The sequence below is a fragment of the Misgurnus anguillicaudatus genome, chromosome 21 (genome assembly GCF_027580225.2).
Source record: "Misgurnus anguillicaudatus chromosome 21, ASM2758022v2, whole genome shotgun sequence".
Taxonomy (NCBI): Eukaryota; Metazoa; Chordata; class Actinopteri; order Cypriniformes; family Cobitidae; genus Misgurnus; species Misgurnus anguillicaudatus.
Genome location: NC_073357.2, coordinates 16,314,611 through 16,335,818, shown reverse-complemented (window position 1 = coordinate 16,335,818; position 21,208 = coordinate 16,314,611). Strand labels below are relative to the sequence as shown.

The following is a 21,208-nucleotide window of genomic DNA, read 5'->3' as shown; positions in this document are numbered from 1 at the left end:
AACCGAAAAAGAGGAAACCAAGGCAGAAAAAACGAAACCGAAAAACCGAAAGAAATTATTATGCCAATTATTAGTACAAATGCATTTATGGCTATCACTGTGTACTAACTTTACTAGGGGTGTGTGACGGATCACAAAACTCACGGTTCAGATCACATTACAGTTTTTGACTCACGAATCAGTTACAGTTGCATGAAAGCATCAAACTGTCTCTAATAACAGGAGAACATTAATGGCTGCAAAGCTTACAAAGTGCTATCTGACATCTCTTTATTGTTCTAACCCAGAAGACTGTTCTTCAGAGTCAACCGTTTTGGTGGGAGGTTTTTCTTTCCCAGTCCAAGCATCACAGTCCGAATGAAGTTGAGTGTATTTGCCATGCATTTTGGGTAATCCAAATGCAATGCATATTTAACCCCAAACAAAAGACTTGAGGCAAGTTCTTAACATTATCCATAACAATACCTCCCTCCAGAATGATGGCAGTGGAGATGGGCTGGAGGAACACTAAGCTTTGACCCTCGTGAGGACTATCTTCACTGACAACCGTCAGGACACCAACAGTGATGCATTCTAGAGCCTTGTCTCTCGCTGTATAGATGCAAAAGACAAATTCTTTAGCATTGCAATTTATGCTAGTCTAAAACATTCATTTTTATTGTTGTAATGTATTTAAAGCCACATTCTCTGATAACATTTTCACATTGGATTGTAACAAAAAAGCAAACAAAATATATTTGATTTGGTTAAACTACAGCTATGGAGATCCAATAAGGTCTATACATTCTTGAACAGTGACACTGACTGTTCAACCCAGACTCCTACTCCTTAAATTTGAAATGAATGAATATGTATAACGTTTATTTGGAACATTTTATTTCTATTTACATCTCTCAAATTAGTTGTGTAGGTATTAGGGGTGTAACGATAAGCGTATTCATATTGAACCGTTCTTTAGACAATTTTCCCTGCAACCATTTTATGTTATTTTAAATGTAGGTGCATCGCGAGTAGAGATGGGCGATATGGCCTAAAATCCATATGGCGATATGCATTGCTGCCTCTTGCGATAGCAGTATGTATTGCGGTATGTTGATTTTAATAGACTATTTTCAGAACAGGTTATATCGACCCTTAGGAAAGACAAACTGCTAAATGTATTTTTTTATACAAGTAAACCGTTATGGCTCTGGTAATTTCAACCCATCGCAGGCTCTTCTACTAGAAAATGACAACAGTATCAGAAGCATACAAATCACCACTACACTGCCTCTCTCTCTCTCGTTTGCTCACGCATGCACACACACACACACACACACACACACACACACACACACACACACACACACACACACACACACACACACACACACACACACACACACACAGTGGATCAGCTCCTGCGTGAAGGCAAGAATGCACATCCTGGTGAATTTTGGAAGTTAGACGACTGAGCTGCAGCGGCCTGGCATAAGATTGATAAAAAAACACATTTGAGAAGAAAGGCGCAACAACTCAAAAAGACTTGCGTGTTTCACAATTAAAGACTGTAAGCCCTTTAAACCTTGACAAAAGGTACTTCTAAAGCCAGCAGCAAATGGCTGAATCCACAGGGAACTGCTCCCTAATTCCTGTTGAATTATCATCTGAAACCTTTCTCAAAGAATTCACATCTACCCCCCAGGACAGCTACCCCATGGTGTGGGACAGAAGAGTCACATCCTGCCACACTTTCTCGTCCCCCTCTCCTCATGTTTTCAAAGCAAACTGTATATGAAATGCTACATTATATATGCACAAAGAATCTGAGATTGGTCTTGTTTGGTGTCATATGAAGTGTTTTAATGCAAGTGGTACATTTGGGTTTATTGTGACAACAGGATTCAATGTTAATCTGTAAACTTTACCTAATGTTGGGAGACAACTCCTACCTTAGACATGTTGACCAATCACCCACTGTATGTATATTAGGCAACACCCCTGAGTTTTACAACCAATCAGTACCAAATTCCAATATGCTTTGTCTCTCTGGATATTTAAGGGAATGATGTAAAATAGTTCAGCGGGTTTTTCTGAATATGGAAACTCACCCCCATGATGCTGTATCTTTGATACAGCATCATGTATTTTATTTTACTTTGAGAAATCTGTAACCAGATATTCACCATTTGCCAGGTATGCATTACTCTCATTTGATTATTTTTGTTTCTTTCTTCGTATTTGAATTGGAATGTAAACTGGCTTCTGAATTATGTGTTTCCTACCTGGCTAATAAATTGTTATGTTTGATTTTATTCTGTGTTGCTCGGTAAATGTTGACACTGCAAGTAATACCGTTGCATCCGTAGTTACCGTAAGGACTGAGATCAGGTTAGGATCGGCCCAATCCCAGTTAGAACGTGAATAATACATCAGCTGAGGATTTAAGAGATACGAATAGCAATTGGCGTTAGTTTAAGTGTACTTAGAAGCATGGAGGCTAACAATATGTGTTTCCATTTAGAGTAACATTTCTGATTACTCTAAATAGGGTCAGCCTCAACCTGTTTATTTCGATATTATTCTATTCATTAACTTTGGTTAGAAATAATTATTGTAATAATTAAGTGTCACCTTTAAGGGTACTAAATAAAGTATGTTTAAAGTTCAGCACGCAGAGAGCGGCCGCTTAAGCGTATAGTCCAACCTCTGGCAGCGACCAACACTGATTCGCTTATGACCGTTGACCAGTATATTAATTATGAGGCCCGTACTAGGATCATGTGCGACTAGGGATGTTCACATTGACCGTTTAACCGTTAACTGAAGGTAAGAATTTATGACAGATTAACGTCATCAGTTAAAAGAAAAAATATTTGTTAACGCATGGTGCTTGTCGTCATGAGATGACAGACATTTCGCCACTTTTCTATCTTTAATTTGTGAATGTCCTGTAAATGACACAAATTATTGCTGCCCTGACGATCTGATAAAGAAATTATTTGTATGAGAAATCATTTGTATGCGTGTTTGGAAGCATACAAATGACGTCTCCGTTCAGCTTCCAAACACGCATATAAATGATTTCTCGCGGACATCCAGACCGATCCGGACAGACGTTCGCTGATGGCCTCTGACCCTGACCATGATAAACATCTCTTTTTTTGCACAAATGGAGAAAGACGACGCAAAAGCAAAACTTTTTGAAAAGCGTCCTGCTTTAGAAATGACCACTGTGGTAGATGAAACATAGACAATCTGCCCTCTTTGGATATTAATCATCTGGACTGATCGCGTGATTTTTAATAAGGTAATGTTGCGTGAATATCTGATAATGTATGAATCCTGGTTCTGTTGTTGATCTGTCGCTGCTGTTTGCACGTTCAAATTAAATGTTTTGTTTTTACTAGTTCACAGACAACCGTCAACTGTATTTTTACTCAATGACAATTTCATATTAAAATCTTATAAGTTAACGGTTAATGTTCTTTTCAGAAGCTACGGTTGTCGGTCGGGAAAATTAACTGATATGAGCATCCCTATTGTGAGAACCGAATGAACGAGTGTAATACCAGAGCTTTATCAGAATAAATAAACAAACATCCATCTAAATTCTGTAAGTTTTAAAAGTAATAATCAACCCGATGTCAGGTGTGGGGAAGACAGAACCCAAGTGCAGACAGCTCTCAACCAAAAAGACTTTTATTATATAACAAAAACACCCTCGAGGGGGTAAAACAAAGACAATAATCCAAAAGAATATTATAACATAACATGACACTAAACAGGGCAGGATGTGACAAAACAAGAACACAAGACATCATCATAGATGAACAATGATCCAGCACAAGACAGTAGACACAAGGGCATTAAATAGGGGAGAACTAAACTAGGGAACGTGGACACACAGGTGAAGGGAGTTAACTAATAATGAATAATAAACAAGGGAACGAGGGGGCGGGGTCAAGACTTAAGACAGGAGAGCACGAGGCACACAAAACACAGGCCACGTGACTCTCCACACAAAACAAGACAACAGTAATAAGGGCTGCCATGATCCTGTCACATTAAACAAGGGAAAATACATACAGTGCTGACAGGATCATGACATCCGATTTGTAATATAATATAAACTAAATCTTTGTCTTTGGAGTCAGATAAGAGATAAAAATATCTAAATTATGTAACGCCAAAACGTCATCTGCAAAGCGCCGGAAAAGACCGAACGCGCTATAATCCTTCGCCATGCTGTTGGTTTCCGTCATTGGGCCAACGGATGGATGGGGTCACATTTTTCACCCCCTTACAAGACCATAATGGCAATTTTGCGCATGGAGCAGCAGTTAACTTATGTGCAATCTACCGCCTTTGCGATCGACTATTCAGAATGACAAATATGATGATGCTTTGCTGGCTGCAGCTTGTGACTCTAAATTTTGCGGGTAGATTGTGTAATTAACAGGCATTATCGCGATAGAGATTTTAATTCTATTGCGTTTTTAATTCTATCGTATGCCAATCATAAGGAAGTTTCTCTGGCATTTCTTTCCTTTTGCTGTATCAAAAATGTACTGAACCGTGGCACAATACATATCGTATTGAACCAAACCGTGAATTTTGTGAACAGTAGGTATTGCTAAACAAAATACACTGTACAAAATGTATATTGTATATCGAGCAGATCGAATTACATCTTCTATATCAACACAGGTATAGTTTTATATTCATGCAGACCAAACTTTTTCTCATGTGCAAGTACTTACAGAGGAGGTCTTGTAGAATTCACTGAAGTCGTCACCAAGTAAAATGGGAATGCCTTTGAGGACAAATGAGCGAAGTACTGTCATGTCTGGTGTCTAATGATACACAGAGAGAGAAAAGATAAGTTAACAGAGTAAATTGCAGGGCACAAGCAGACAGGAAATAAAATAGGTTGGTCTGGATTGTCTCATTTAGAACTTGATGAACTATCATACAGATCAAAAGCAAAATGAACCTACTAACCAGCCAGCTCATGTGCTGCATCAGCTCCTCCAGCTTCTGGCCAACAGTTCCCTTTTTGTTTTGAAAAGTTTGATGAAACGTGGGGCATACTGGTCCAAAGCCTCAAGTCTCCCTCAAGATTCGTACTCCCGATTCTATTAAACTCAGCAAACACCTGAAAAAGTAGAGAGGGGTATTTACATTCCAATAAGTGTTTGAATTTCTAGCCACACACCTTGAATTTATTTTTGATTTGCATCATTTTATTGGTTGAAAACAAAAATAGGTTACTTGTCTCTTTGTGAAAAGTGCTGGCCATCGTTCTGTACAGCAGGCCCTTGTTTTTTACAATTTCTTGTCTGCGTAGTGGGAATGATTGATCCATCAATTGTGAAATGAGAGTGCCACATTTGGTTGTTTTTTCTTCATTTCTTCCACTAAAACAGAAAGAACTGACATTATATGGGGATGATGGGAGAAACTCACACAAATAAGCTCTGGTTTAAAAAAAAATAATAATTTAGGTTAATGTGTAAAAATTCTCTCACATCTTCATGGACACAACAATGAATGTTTTAATATTTTCCTTGAAATAATGTATGATTAGCAAAAATGAAAATGCATTCGTGTAGATGAGGGAATCAAAGTGTATGCTTGTTGTGCACATTCTACATTATGGCCAAGCATGCTCGCTTAAAATAGCATCTGAATACCACAAGCAACACTTAAAACAATTCCACGACTGACTTTAGACATTAGGAACTGCAAAATAGCATCAGGGATTGTTTGCGCCGGAACACGCCTTCTTTTTTGGGCCGAACAGCCCAGGGAACACAAGTTCATTCCTAGTTTAATAACGTGCGCCTGTGAAGGGAAAGTCCGCTGTGCATCGGGTGCAAGATAGGGCCGGCTGCATTATCAGACTTTAAATACCAGAGCTATAGGAAAAACGAAATCCTTGCAAAAATCTAATTATCAAGTTTTAATCATTGAACTTCAAGACAAGTGAACGGAGCAGTACAAAAGGTAAATGACTCACTTGTGGTTGGCATCTAGGATACTGTCTAGTCCTGGATATGATGGACTGTCCACAGTATCTATAAAGCCAGTTCAGAAATACTAATTACATCAAATATTTGAAATTCAACATATGCACAAAACATTATAGTATATTTCATCATACAGAATGATAAATTCATTTAAACACACAAGATATTTACTTTGAATTTCTTAAATTGATTCGCTTTTGTTGTAATCCAATTGCTCTGATGTAAGCATAACTTTTACTTTAACATGCAATAATAAAAGTTATTAGTTGAAAATAACTTTTATTGCTGGGATTATGGAATGTGAGGAGGATTGATTACCATTCTGCTTGAGCCTGAAAGAGGACAGTTTAAAAAAACACAACAATTTAATACAACCAAAGTTCACAACAACTCACAAACAAGTAACGTTACATGTGAAAACTAACATATGCCTATAACCCACAGACAGTTCCCCTTATTAAAATGTGCACATTATGTACAAGATGACCTTGAATAATAAGGTAAGCAACGGAGTATGCCAGCAAATATGTTCCCTATCATAACAGACTATGATAAACTGTGTAAAAAAATTTCAGACAAGGAGACACTCTTGTCTTGCTTAAAATAAAATGATACAAACTTGTTCTGCCTAAACTTATAAAAATCAGTTATAAAGCTCAGGAAACTCACAAACCACCGGGATCAGTCTGTCATCATGCTAGTCAGTACGTTACTCGACAAAAGTTACCTTACTAGGCTTGTTCGACTTCATACGGCGCCGTAAGAACCGACAGCCGGATGACGTCAAAGTATCGCAAGAATTGTTCAAGAAATCTTAGGCTTGTTTGAGTTGTAGCTTGCCTTGCCTGAAATTCAGACGAGAGCAGGAGGCTGCAGTAAGGGGAGGAGTGAAAAAAGAGCTTTTAAGTCAGACACTTCACCAATCTCGCAGTCCAGTCGACTACAAACGTCAGCATAGGCAGAGATCACGTTCGCGTATTTTATCGCGGATTAAATAGATGCAACTTAAATACCAATAAATTCATTTACATAAAGATGTTTATAAGGAGAATCAACGAAGGTGAACTGTTCGTTACTGAAAAAGGTTACTTAGTAAATGTTGGGATGAATAAATCTAGTGGTAATACAAATTCGTTTCTGTTGTGTGAAATATAAACAGCTTACAGTACAAATAAATCAACACCAATACAGAAGTTTACAGGAATTCATAAAAAATATAAATGTCATAGTAAAGAACAATTGAATAAATATAAAAACTACTACAGGAATTAGAGTTTTTAGAATTAACAAGTCATCAGCTGACATAACCTGGCCAATGAGCATTAAGCTCTGTCGTCAGCAAGTCTTTTCCCATCGTGCTTTTCGTCAACGCAGTCGCTGGAGAGCAACTGCACTCGGCTGTAGAATCCGACGAGCCCGCCTCTCCATCGCGAGAGTTATTTTGCACACGTCAGCGTGACATCAGAGCAAGTCGGACGTAAGTCGGACACTTTTCTAACCGACATGCATCTTGCGCAGATCACCGGTGATCGATTCTGCGCAGAATTTGCTCATCTCAAACAAGCCTCTTATTTCGTCTCGCGATACTTTGACGTCATTTGGCTGTCGATTCTTGCGGCGCCGCATAACAATAAAGTTATTCCTGAATTTTAACGTGTCAAAAGTCTTTAAAGTTACCAATTTTCAACACCGAGAAAGTTGTGGATTGAAAAATGAATAAAGTATTGACCAAGTTTCAGCAAAATATAACGTTAGCCACGTTATGTCTATAATATAGTTCAGCAGACATTACTACACGAATATCAAGCACAAAACACTGGCGCTGACTTACAGAAACAAAACGGTGTGCACACGGGTAAAATATTTACTTACCAAATGAGTGTGCCAAGCACAAGAATATCGTCTGAACATTATCACAAGTGCCGTAGAAGCGATGTTTAGGTCCAGCTCCACCTGGTCAGTTGCAGCATGTGGTGAGGTGACATGACATGTAACCACCGTCTGCAAAATTACGATTCCCGCAACGCCAAGACCCGCCCCACGAAGCACCTTGATTGGTTGGGTTTAGGCATTTCAGAGAGGACTGATCTGCGCATGTCCACATGTCATAAACTTACTTTTTCTATATGAATCCAGCTCAAGTAGACTGAGCTGGTAAGATTTTTCAACCTCAAAGTACAAGTAACTCACTAAAAGCAAGTGTTAAAAGCAGGTTGATAAAAACTGATTAAGGTCAATTTACTATTTTTAAGTAAGTACCATGTTTGCATTCACAGTGTAATTTTCTTTATATGTGTTAAGCGAACATAATAAGATTTTTTGATTGCTTGTTTTTTTAAACGCGTCTTTCTCGCGTGTGCACCATTGAGGGCACTTAAACGCGCGTGCACTATTGAGGGCACTTGAATGCGAGCGCTGCACACACAGAGACAGAGGGCGAATGCCAAACAGCGCAACAGTCGCTCCACATAAAAACGTTACGTTGTTTTACATTGCTTTATTTGCCAAATGTATGTTAATGGACTACAGTATGAGACACAGGGTGACTCTCTCTAAAGTTTACACATTAAGAGTTCTGATCTTTGAAGGGCATACTGTGATGATCACGTCTGGACCGGACATTTCAACCGCATGTGCCTATGTGTGTACAGAGTTAAATACATCCACACCGCAGACATTTTGCTTCGGACAAGCATGTGCAGGTCGCAGTTTCTATTTGCGTCATAACAACATTTCGGCCGTATTGTTTCGGTGATAAAAGTCTTTCGCCAAAAACCGAAAATGCTCTTTTTGCCGTTTTAGGCGGAAAATTTTCGGTGGCCGAATATTCGGTGCATCCCTAATGTTAGTTAAGGGATTTACTAATGTTAATGTTAAAGTGCTACAAAAATATTCGATAAAAACTTTACTTTGACATTAAAGCGTGTGAATTACAATGTTTTTTCTTTGAAATGTAATAATTTTTACAAACCTTTTACAATAAAAGACAAGAGTTGAGAGAGTTGAGAGTTTGGTGCTGCTCTTTGTTGACTGATGATGCGTCACGGTTGCCACGACAACTCAGCTCTCATCTAGAACTTAATGCAGAAACACTCAACATCAATATACAATATAAAAATACAACATAATTCACTATATCACTGGTTTAATTTTCAATAGGATGTCTCTCTTTTTAAATGGTTTTAAACATTTTTCCTGAAACTTTATAACACAATATTTTGATTATCCAATAGGACTTGAAAGGTGTGTCCCAAATCGCACACTTATGCACTATTAGCCATTTTCTAGTATAATAGTGTAAGTAGTGGAATTCAAACTAAAAATACCCAAAAATAAAGTGTACTTTAAGTATCTGGATGATGCACTCCAAGAGTGCAACGCTGGAAATTAATACAATCAACAGATTCCCATATGGCAAAAAAAATTAATTTCTCTGGCCAAAAATATGTTTTAAATACATGCTAAATACATTTTGTAAAAAGCAACGCTTAATTTAATTTAGTTTAAACCTTCATATATAATGGTGAAAATATATTTTTGTAAATATATTCCAAAATATATTTCAGCAAATATATTTTTTGGAAAAATTTTTATATATGTTAAAATATTTTTTTTGGCCGTATGGCGGGGCTGTCAGATGCAGTAAGAGGGATGTTTACCTGTGGAAGCAGTCTGACACTTACTAAAGTCATGTTGAACAAAATAAATAACAATGATATTACAAGAACAGTGTACAAATTGATCTTCATTGACTTGACTTGCAGTTTATACTACAGTATGAATTTGACGTCATTGCCCTCATAAACAAAACCATCAAGTGTTTCATTTGGGACGATACTACTCTTCAAAAATGTATACACTTGATGTGTGAGTACATAGTGTGTAGTTTAAGTGTATAGTGTGTAGTATGTCATTTGGGACACAGCTTATGAATAGTTTTCACTACAGGATTTGAAAAGACGACCAAACATCATGGTTGTGCATCATTAGCAAGTCGTTTCCCATTGGGCCCATAGTCTGTGTCATTTTAAAATAGTTTTAGGAAATTTGTCCAAACTTGCCCTAAAGCCAGAATTGAAATGTTTTCATAACCCTATAAAAAGTAATTTATAATAAACGACCATTTTCAATTATCTAGGTACATTAGGTACATTATACATTGTATATTCTATTTTGAAACATATTTTAGGTTGAGCTAAGTGCCTTGTTTGCTTGTATAAGGATATTTTGTGTACGCAGCCACCCCTATAAAATCCCTGGCTCCTGCCTTGTTTACATTTCTGCAAGTAATTATTCTCATTATTTTAAAAACTCTTATTTTGTCAAAAATAGCTTCATCAAATGCATAACAATTATGCACTAAAACTATAATGTTAAAAGGACAGTTCACCCAAAAATTAAAATCTGTGATCATTTACTCACTCTTATGTTGTTACAAACCTGTATATATTTCCTTGTTCTTCTGATGAACACAAAGAAAGATATTTTGAGAAATGTTTGTAACCAAACTGATCTGAGGCCCCATTGACTTTCGTAGTATTATGTACTGGTATTTTTAAACCATTGTCTTTTGGGATTGGGGTTAGATTTGGGATTTGGGTTAGTATGTTGTTGTATGTATAGGTTTCCTATTTTTAAGCCATGCTCGCTTGAAGTTTGGGTTAGAATTGGAGTTAGGATGTCTGATATTTAACAGAAAGTTGTTCTAACTCCAATCCCAAGTGACAATGGTATACAAAATTGGAAAAAAAGAAACCAATACATTAAATGACACAAAAAGATGTGCGGTATTAAATGAACGGGAAGGACTGGCATATCACATGCATGCAAATTTGAACTTGGTATATTGCATGACTTTTTAACAGCGTGCTATTTATTATAGATAATTCATGAAAAAGGGTTGATATCAACAGTCACTTAATATTAATTAAGCATAAAAGGGCCACAAATGATCGCATTTCATCTACTTTAAGGAGATTGTCTGAGAATTTTAAACTCTCTGGGGCGGTTTCCCCGACAGGGATTAGACTAGTCCTAGACTAAAATAAATGTCAGAGAGTCCAAACTGAAAACAACTTGCAGTGACATATCTTAAAATACATCAGTGCCCTTTGTTTTGACTTAAAATGCACACAAGTGATGTTTTTCGTAAGGCATGTTTGTTAAAACTAGTTATATTTCCTAATTAAACTAAGGCCTAGTCCTGGCTTAAGCTAATCTTTGTCTGGTACACCACCCCTCTATGTTTTCTACACTAAAGATTCATATTTTTACAAATTATTTTACAGATTCATAAATTTACAGAATACACCCTATATCAAATCACTGTATTATTACTTATATTCATTTATGGGAAAATGTTAGCTTTTTTGGTCAGTCCATGTTCATTTTGACCATGAATTGAACCAATGCAGCGTCATTTAATGGCGGGTATGCACAGGGATGAGCAGCATTTGAAATATAATTGCTAACAAAATAAATGACCATGAGTTTCACTTCAGCACACTGTATCAGATCATGTTGTGATGAAGTTAGACCAGCTTGCTACACCAGCAAAACCAGCTAAAACCAGCCAACCTGCTTATGTTGGTTTTATGAGCTTTTTTCAGTAGGGATGTATGCTACAATACAAACAATAAACAATAAACTCTAACCATTAGTGTATTTTTCAGTGTTTTATTCATTAAATCTAGCTTCTGAGTTTCACTTATGTTCGTTTTATTGTGTCTGTGCTGCCATCTAGTGACTCACGAAAATTGTTAAACAATGATTTTACGTTTAATTACTTAGAGAAAAGCAAATTTAGTATGAAATTTAACTTAATATTAATTTTTAATAGAAGAATTAAAATAATTCACTACAGTGTTGGTGAAAACGCACGGACTGCAGTTAAAATCACTTAATTTCTTCTTTTGCTGAAAATACAGCTCAATAAAAACTTGATTTATATGATTGCTTTGCCATATTTCGTTACTTCTGTAAGCAATACTGCATTTAAAACGACCGCTATAAGCAAACATCATAAAACTTAAATAAAAGACAAATACCTTTTGGAGGAGAAATCCAGCAGCTGTCAGGAGGCGCGAACTTCAAATGGGACGCATGAACGACTCGTGCTGTTCTACACGCGATGACTTGAGAATGCCCTTTATGATGTCACGATATCAAAGCGTCGTGCCAGGGTGACCTTGACAACAGAAATGCTTTGGTCAAGAAGTTAGAAACATTAACTCTTTACCAGCCACAGACTAGTTATCTGGTCAAAAAGAGGCAACACTTGCCCGCCAGTAACATATATGCAGTAGGTGGCGCTGTTACCCATCTTATAAAACAGCAAATTAAATAAAGTCACAGGGTCATTACCTGTGTGGAGAGCATATTTTAAGAAAATGTTTCACTACAGGATATTTATTTTCTCATGTGAGTTTTGTAGCAATAGTATAGTTAGGGCCCGAGCACCGAGGAGCAGGCCAGAATGGCCTGCACCGAAAGGTGCGAAGCCCTATTGTTTTTGCTCGGATTATTCTTTTTATTTTTATTTTATTTTTTTTTATTTTTTTCAACACTTTTGGACATTTTGGGGGCCTTAACATACTCGAAAACTCTTGAAATTTGGCACAGACATCAGAGTCGTCCGTGATCGCCGAAAGCCAAAGGCTGGAACACGGGCGTGGCACGGGGGCTCTGTAGCGCCCCCTGTAATGCAAAAACAAACAGGAGTGCACAGATCGGGCAAACATGTACGCATATTTACGAAAGTTGGTACGCATATAGATCTCATCGACCCAAACAACTTTCGCCCTCTAACATTTTAGCTCCGCCCAACAGGAAGTCTGCCATTTTGGATTGTTTAAAAAATGCATGCGGTGAACTTTTGAATACTCCTCCTAGGGGATTCATGCAAATGACACCAAATGTGGTGATCATGATGTCAAGACATTGGACTTGCTAAATTGCGAAGGGATTTTTGATATCTCGAACGGTGTTGCCATGGCGAAGCGGCAAAGTCATGGTGAAATCAGAGAAACAGGAAGTGTCTAATATCTAAGGCAAAAAATGTCTTATAGTGATGACACGCGGGGTGTTTGTTCGTCTGAAGATTCCGATCGCATCGATGTGCCTATTGTAAGTCTCGGGTATAGCGCCACCACCAGGCGCCAGGAAGTGTTGCAGTCACAAAGGTTGATTTTTTTGACAGTTCCATGTGATGTTCTTTTAAATACTCGTCCTAGAATGTTTATGCGATTGACAACAAAAGTGGTCAACATGATGCCAAGACATAGTAGATGATAAATTGCGAAGGGATTTTTGATATCTCAAACGTTGTTCCCATGACAACGCGTCAAACTTTACTTTCATTTAAAGGCATATTTAAGCCCATGCAGTGAACTTTTCAATACTCCTTCTAGGATATTCATGCGATTGACACCAAACGTGGTCAACATGATGCCGAGACATTGGAGATGATAAAAAAGTGAAGGGATTTTTGATATCTCAAACGCTGTTCCCATGGCAACGCGTCAAACTTTTTACTTTCATTTTAAAGGCTTATTTAAGCCTGACAGTCGCATGCAATGTTCTTTTTAATACTCCTTCTAGGGAAATAATGCAATTCACACCAGAAGTTGTCAACATGATGCTGAGACATTGTAGACGCTAAATTGCGAAGGAATTTTTGACATCTCTAACGCTGTTCCCATGGCAACGTGTCAAACTTTACTTTTATGTCAGGCATATTTAAGGCTCTTGGTGTGCTTAGATTAACTTTAAATTTGGCACACACATCAGATTTGTCGGCTGTTAAGTGTTGACAAAAACGTCAGATAAAGGCATGTCTATTTAGTGGCTCACTAGCGCCCCCGTTTGTCTAAAATGTGGGGTTTCTTTTACCTACAGTACCTAAATGGGTCAGTAGCAGCATGATATTTACCCACTTGATGCACTTGCCCACCGTGCATCGTTTTCTCGGAGGCACCGTGTAGCGGTAAACAAACGTGCGAGGGCCCGCCATCGCTGCTTGCAGCTATATTTTATATGTTGGACTACAATATAATGAGAGAAATTTGTTTGGTTTGAGACTATTTAATGTTTGACTGGTCGGTTAATGTTTTAATTTGTTTTACCTACATAGCCTATTACACTGCAAAAATGACTTTCTCAACAGACATTATGATATGTTTTAGTTACTTTGTGCAACTTTGTCCTTTGCTAGCTTTGTATGCAATTTTGATTGAAGGACTTAATGTTCGTTGTAATGTGCTCAATAAAAAAGATTAAACAGAAGATAATGCTTATTTGATGACATCTAGTAGTAAAAATAATGAAAAGCACAGTGTCATGGTTCTGGTTAATCTAGTCTTATGGCAGGATCATGACAGGCCCATGTTTTGTGTGGGATCAAGTTGAGTCATGCGGGAAATCACATGGACACAGAGAGTAAACAGACACATAGACATGGAAGTCGACACATACACGGATAGCATGTTGACTTAATTTTGGCACAAAAGGAACCCCATAGATTTGAAATAGGGTGTATTCTGTAAAATTATGAATCTGTAAAATAATTTGTAAAATTATGAATCTTTAGTGTAGAAACCATAGAGGGGTGGTTTACCAGACAAAGATTAGCTTAAGCCAGGACTAGGCCTTAGTTTAAATAGGAAATATAACTAACGGAAAAAATCACTTGTGTGCATTTTAAGTCAAAACAAAGGGCACTGATGTATTTTAAGATATGTCACTGCAAGTTGTTTTCAGTTTGGACTCTCTTACATTTATTTTAGTCTAGGACTAGTCTAATCCCTGTCGGGGAAACCGCCCCAGAGAGTTTAAAATTCTCAGACAATCTCCTTAAAGTAGATGAAATGCGATAATTTGTGGCCCGTTTATGCTTAATTAATATTAAGTGACTGTTGATATCAACCTATTTTCATGAATTATCTATAATAAATAGTACGCTGTTAAAAAGTCATGCAATTTACCAAGTTCAAATTTGCGTGCATATGATATGCCAGTCCTTCCCGTTCATTTAATACCGCACATCTTTTTGTGTCATTTAATGTATTGGTTTCTTTTTTTCCAATTTTGTTTACTATTGTCACTTGGGATTGGAGTTAGAACAACTTTCTGTTAAATTTCAGACATCCTAACTCCAATTCTAACCCAAACTTCAAGCGAGCATGGCTTAAAAATAGGAAACCTATACATACAACAACATACTAACCCAAATCCCAAATCTAACCCCAATCCCAAAAGACAATGGTTTAAAAATACCAATACATAATACTATGAAAGTCAATGGGGCCTCAGATCAGTTTGGTTACAAACATTTCTCAAAATATCTTTCTTTGTGTTCATCAGAAGAACAAGGAAATATATACAGGTTTGTAACAACATAAGAGTGAGTAAATGATAACAGATTTTCATTTTTGGGTGAACTGTCCTTTTAACATTATAGTTTTAGTGCATAATTGTTATGCATTTGATGAAGCTATTTTTGACAAAATAAGAGTTTTCAAAATAATGAGAATAATTCCTTGCAGAAATGTAAACAAGGCAGGAGCCAGGGATTTTATAGGGGTGGCTGCGTACACAAAATATCCTTATACAAGCAAACAAGGCACTTAGCTCAACCTAAAATATGTTTCAAAATAGAATATACAATGTATAATATACCTAGATGTACCTAATGTACCTAGATAATTGAAAATGGTTGTTTATTATAAATTACTTTTTATAGGGTTATGAAAACATTTCAATTCTGGCTTTAGGGCAAGTTTGGACAAATTTCCTAAAACTATTTTAAAATGACACTGACTATGGGCCCAATGGGAAACGACTCGCTAATGACGCACAACCATGATGTTTGGTCGTCTTTTCATATCCTGTAGTGAAAACTATTCATAAGCTCTGTCCCAAATGACATACTACACACTATACACTTAAACTACACACTATGTTCTCACACATCAAGTGTAGCTATACATTTTTGAAGAGTAGTATCGTCCCAAATGAAACACTTGATGGTTTTGTTTATGAGGGCAATGACGTCAAATTCATACTGTAGTATAAACTGCAAGTCAAGTCAATGAAGATCAATTTGTACACTGTTCTTGTAATATCATTGTTATTTATTTTGTTCAACATGACTTTAGTAAGTGTCAGACTGCTTCCACAGGTAAACATCCCTCTTACTGCATCTGGCAGCCCCACCATACGGCCAAAAAAAATATTTTAACATATATAAAAAAATTTCCAAAAAATATATTTGCTGAAATATATTTTGGAATATATTTACAAAAATATATTTTCACCATTATATATATATATATATATATATATATATATATATATATATATATATATATATATATATATATATATATATATATATTTCTTTGTATATTTTGAAATGTAAACTATTTTTTCTAGCGGAAGGAATGCTTTTATTGATTTAACTTCATGAAAGTTGCACTAATATTTTTTTTACTTTAATATTGTGTGGTAACCGTTTTATAAAAGCAATAAGGTACTCGAGGCAAGTGCTGTATCGTGAATAAGTAACGGCTGAAGGGGTTGCAGGCACTCCGCTTCGCGTCGTGCCTAACAACGCCATTCAGCCGTTACTTATTCACGATACAGCACAGCCTCTCGTACCTTATTGCTTACATACATATATATATATTTGTATATTTTGAAATGTAATTTAAAAATAAATTTATTTTTAAAGCATTTATTTTCACATCGCATGGGAGAAAAGTTTTGAAAATGTTAAAATTAATTATATTTTAACTGCAAAAATATACTTTTATATAAAACATTTATATTTTGGGCAGGAATCTTTTTTTTTGCTGTATAGGTTGTAAAATTGGCCCTGAAATACATTTTTAAAATTATGCAAATATATGAAGGTTTAAACTAAATATTTTTCAAATAAATGCAATATTAAATTAAGCTTTGCTTTTTACAAAATGTATTTAGCATGTATTTAAAACATATTTTTAGCCAGAGAAATTAATTTTTTTGCCGTATGGGAAGCCACGACTGTTGATTGTATTAATTTTCAGCGTTGCACTCTTGGAGTGCATCATCCAGATACTTAACCCTTGTGCATTGTTCAAATTTACTACCCTTTCGTGTTGTTAGTGGATGAAAACATCCACTAAATTCAACGGCTATAAAAATGTATCAGATTAATATTTTTTTCCAAATTTTTTTACATAAATCTGTTAATCAACCTCAGTACTGATCAAAACTACCAAATCTTCACAAAAATTCCATGATTTTAACCCTTTAATTGCCAAGTTTATAAGGTGTGTCACTGATTTGGGGGGGAAAAAACACAAAATGACAGATTTTCAATATAAAAAGTGATTGTAAACTGGATTTTTGTTTACCTTTTTCACAGTCTTGGGCATGCCAAAGATTGGTAAAAACATTGGCTTTAAAGCATTTTTAGTTTTTGTGTAGCATCAGTTTTAATTTTTTTCTCCCTCATTTATTGTTAGTGGCTGTTTTTTCCCCATTGACTTCCATTATAACCACATTTTTTGATTGCAGAGCTATGACACCTTTTTATCATTTTTTTTAATGTTGGTGTTTTTTCCTTTTGCTAAGAGGTCAAATTAGTCATTTTTACTGTTGATCACCATGTGGCCCTATTAACCCTGTAGTAGCCCTGTGCAAAAACAAAGCTTAATTTCTGGCTTGTACATTGTGTTTTATGGAGTATAACTCCATAATAAAAGCATATTTGTGTGTGTGTGTGTGTGTGTGTGTGTGTGTGTGTGTGTGTGTGTGTGTGTGTGTGTGTGTGTGTGTGTGTGTGTGTGTGTGTGTGTGTGTGTGTGTGTGTGTGTGTGTGTGTGTGTGTGCGTGTGTGCGTGTGTGTGCATAAAAGATGCAAAAAAAGATATTCTGTAAAAATCTTCTCTGCATTAGACATTAGATTTATGAACATCATTATTATGAACACATAAGTGTTTAGTCATTCCAACAGGACTTGCAGCATATCACTTGGCGCTCTCTGCAAGTTCGTCTGGAGGGACAGCAACTCATGCACGAGGGAGGTGAAAAGCTGTTTAGGAGAAGGCTTTCCTAGAAGACCTGGGAAAATCTCTGCAACAATATTGAGGAGAGAGCATCACCCTCGCACACCAGTTGCTGCACTGGTGAGAGAGATTCAGTCTCCTGCAGCTGTCTCTCCAGACACAAATCCACAGACACCAGCAGGCACCAGCAGCTCAGGAGTGAAGAGGGGAACATGCAATTGGTGCAAAGAACAAACATGTCAGCACTTGCATCTGTTGTGGTGGACACACTTTCAGAGAGCACCAAGTGATATGCTGCAAGTCCTGCTGGAAATACTGAACACACACACCTGCACACATACACACTAAAAGTTAGTTTGATTGTTTAGTTCTCCATCCATCCTCTACTCTTGCTTCATTGTTCAATTTATTTGAAGTTGTTTTTGTGTTCATAATAAATGATGTTCATAAATTTTTACAGAAAATCTTTCGCACACACACAGACACACACAGATACACACAGACACACACAGACACACAGACACACACACACACACACACACACACACAATAATAATATTCTTTTATTATGGAGTTATACTCCATATAACACAATGTACAAGCCAGAAATTAAGCTTTGTTTTTGCACAGGGCTACTAAAGGGTTAATAGGGCCACATGGTGATAAACTGTAAAAATCACAAATTTGACCTCTTAGCAAAAGGAAAAAACACCAACATTCAAAAATGCATGATAAAAAGGTGTCATAGCTCTTCAATCAAAAAATGTGGTTATAATGGAAGTCAATGGGGCAAATACAGCCACTAACAATAAATGAGGGAGAAAAAAATTAAAACTGATGCTACACAAAAACTAAAAATGCTTTAAAGCCAATGTTTTTACCAATATTTGGCATGCCCAAGACTGTGAAAAAGGTAAACAAAAATCCAGTTTACAATCACTTTTTATATTGAAAATCAGTCATTTTGTGTGTGTTTTTTCCCCAAATCAGTGACACACCTTATAAACTTGACAATTAAAGGGTTAAAATCATGAAATTTTTGTGAAGATTTGGTAGTTTTGATCAGTACTGAGGTTGATTAACAGATTTATGAAAAAAAATTTGGAAAAAATATTCATCTGATAAATTTTTACAGCCGTTGAATTTAGTGGATGTTTTCATCCACTAACAACACGAAAGGGTAGTAAATTTGCCCACGGTATATCGTTGAGTTTTTAAAAAAATTCAAAGCATTTTCTTAAAATATATGTAAATATAAGATTTGTCACCAAAAATCATTCCATTTGATAAAACAGAGAAAAAGTTGTGGCCAAATTAAGAGTAAAAAAAAACCCTCTAGTGGATGAAAACATCCCCAACAACACATAAGGGTTAAAGTACACTTTGGGCCCTATTTTAACGATCTAAGCGCATTGTCTAAAGCGCACAGTGCAACGTCTAAATGGGCGTGTCCGAATCCACTTTTGCTAATTTAACGACGGGAAAAATCGTTTTTGCGCCGAGCGCATGGTCGAAAAGGGTAGGTCCTATTGTAATGGGAGTATTTTGGGCGTAACGTGCAGTAAGCCAATGAGAGTCACAGCTCTCATTCCCTTTAAAAGCAAGTTGCGCTGGCGCTATTTCTAATCCCTATTTAGATGACGGACTTTGTAAACTGAAAAACTAAACGGAGGTAGAAGATCCCCAGTTTAAGATTAATGTTAAATAATTGTGTTGTTTTTCCCTTATATTGAAATTGTTATTTTTTTATTATAACCTTTAAAACCCGTTTTCTTTTAGTCATGGAAGTAAAAAGCAGGCTTGTAATTGCTTTAAATGTATGGCTATCCAATATCATCAAAAAATAATTTACAAGTATGTAAGATAAGGTTTGTACTCTAAAAATACTTTATTTGTTACAAACAGGAGATAAAGAAATTACAAACGGCTCTCCTCACGTTTCAGCACTTCGGACAGCGGTTTTTTAGCAAAGAGTTTTTTTAAGCATTACTTACAAATGTTTCTCATCTCGCCATATCCACAGGTACATCATATACAATAAATCCGTGAGGTAGCATTAAAAAAAAAAAAAATTTAAAACAGACGCATTTGTTTAAAGCAAAGCATTTATTTACTTATCAGGCTGCAGGTAAAGCAGCTCTTTGCGCCTTCTAACGTCTCATAATTAGTCCTAATTTATGTCCAAGAGACTTAATTAATAATCTTTTACATTCAATCCTTTAATCTTTCATATTTAAAAGCATTTTTGTGCTGCTGCGCATTTATGTACTTTGTGATAAGCAAACCCGCGTTGTCCTCCCGTTTATAGGCGCATATTACTAATGCGCTCTTTAAATAACATAAAACATATTGCGCCATTGACTTTAGACTTTAGACCAGGTTTTTGTTGGTCCATGGCGTAGTCTATTTTAGTTGCCTCAAAAAAGCAACGCGCCAACAATGCGCCTGAACACGCCTCGTTTTTCAGACCAGAACGCCCATGGGCGCAAAGGGGGCGCAAATGCATTTGCTATTTAAACAACGCGGCGCTAAACGTGAAAATTAGGGTGGAAACTAGCGAAAGACACTTGCGTCGCGCATTGCGCTGCATTGCGCCGGGTGTAAGATAGAGCCCTTTATTTTTGAGTATTTTTAGTGTGATCACTACTTACACTGTTATACTAAATAATAGGCTAGAATAGTGCATAAGTGTGCGATTTGGGACACACCTTTCAAGTATTAAATAATCAAAATATTGTGTTATAAAGTTTCAGGAAAAATTTTAAAACCATTTAAAAAAATATACTTTATCCTTTTGACAATGAAACCAGTGATATAGTAAATTATGTTGTATTTTTATATTGTATATTGATGTTGAGTGTTTCTGCATTAAGTTCTAGATGAGAGCTGAGTTGCCATAACAACCGTGATGCATCATCAGTAAACAAAGAGCAGCACCAAACTCTCAACTCTCTCAACTCTTCTCTTTTATTGTAAAAGGTTAGTAAAAATTATTACATTTCAAGGAATAAACATTGTAATTCACACGCTTTAATGTCAAAGTAAAGTTTTTATGGAATATTTGGTAACACTTTAACATTAACATTAATAAATCCATTGACTAACATGAACAAACAATTAACAATATAGTTTTTCAGCATGTATTAA

At 36.3% G+C, this 21,208-nt stretch overlaps 1 long non-coding RNA gene across 3 annotated transcripts; it reads right to left on the bottom strand.

Annotated features, from left to right (window-relative positions):
* Window position 1: 1 nt before the first annotated feature.
* On the bottom strand, window positions 2–9,132 carry LOC141353250 (uncharacterized). 3 transcript variants are annotated; one of them, XR_012360262.1, is made up of 6 exons: window positions 7,884–9,132; window positions 6,002–6,059; window positions 5,254–5,399; window positions 4,984–5,137; window positions 4,743–4,835; window positions 2–591 (listed from the first exon to the last, which is right to left on the bottom strand). It is a non-coding gene; the product is annotated as an uncharacterized lncRNA (long non-coding RNA). The 3 variants fall into 3 exon arrangements; XR_012360261.1 differs by lacking the exon at window positions 7,884–9,132 and adding an exon at window positions 6,183–7,076; XR_012360260.1 differs by lacking the exon at window positions 7,884–9,132 and having other exon boundaries at window positions 3–591; window positions 6,002–6,856.
* Between the last annotated feature and the right edge of the window lie 12,076 nt (window positions 9,133–21,208).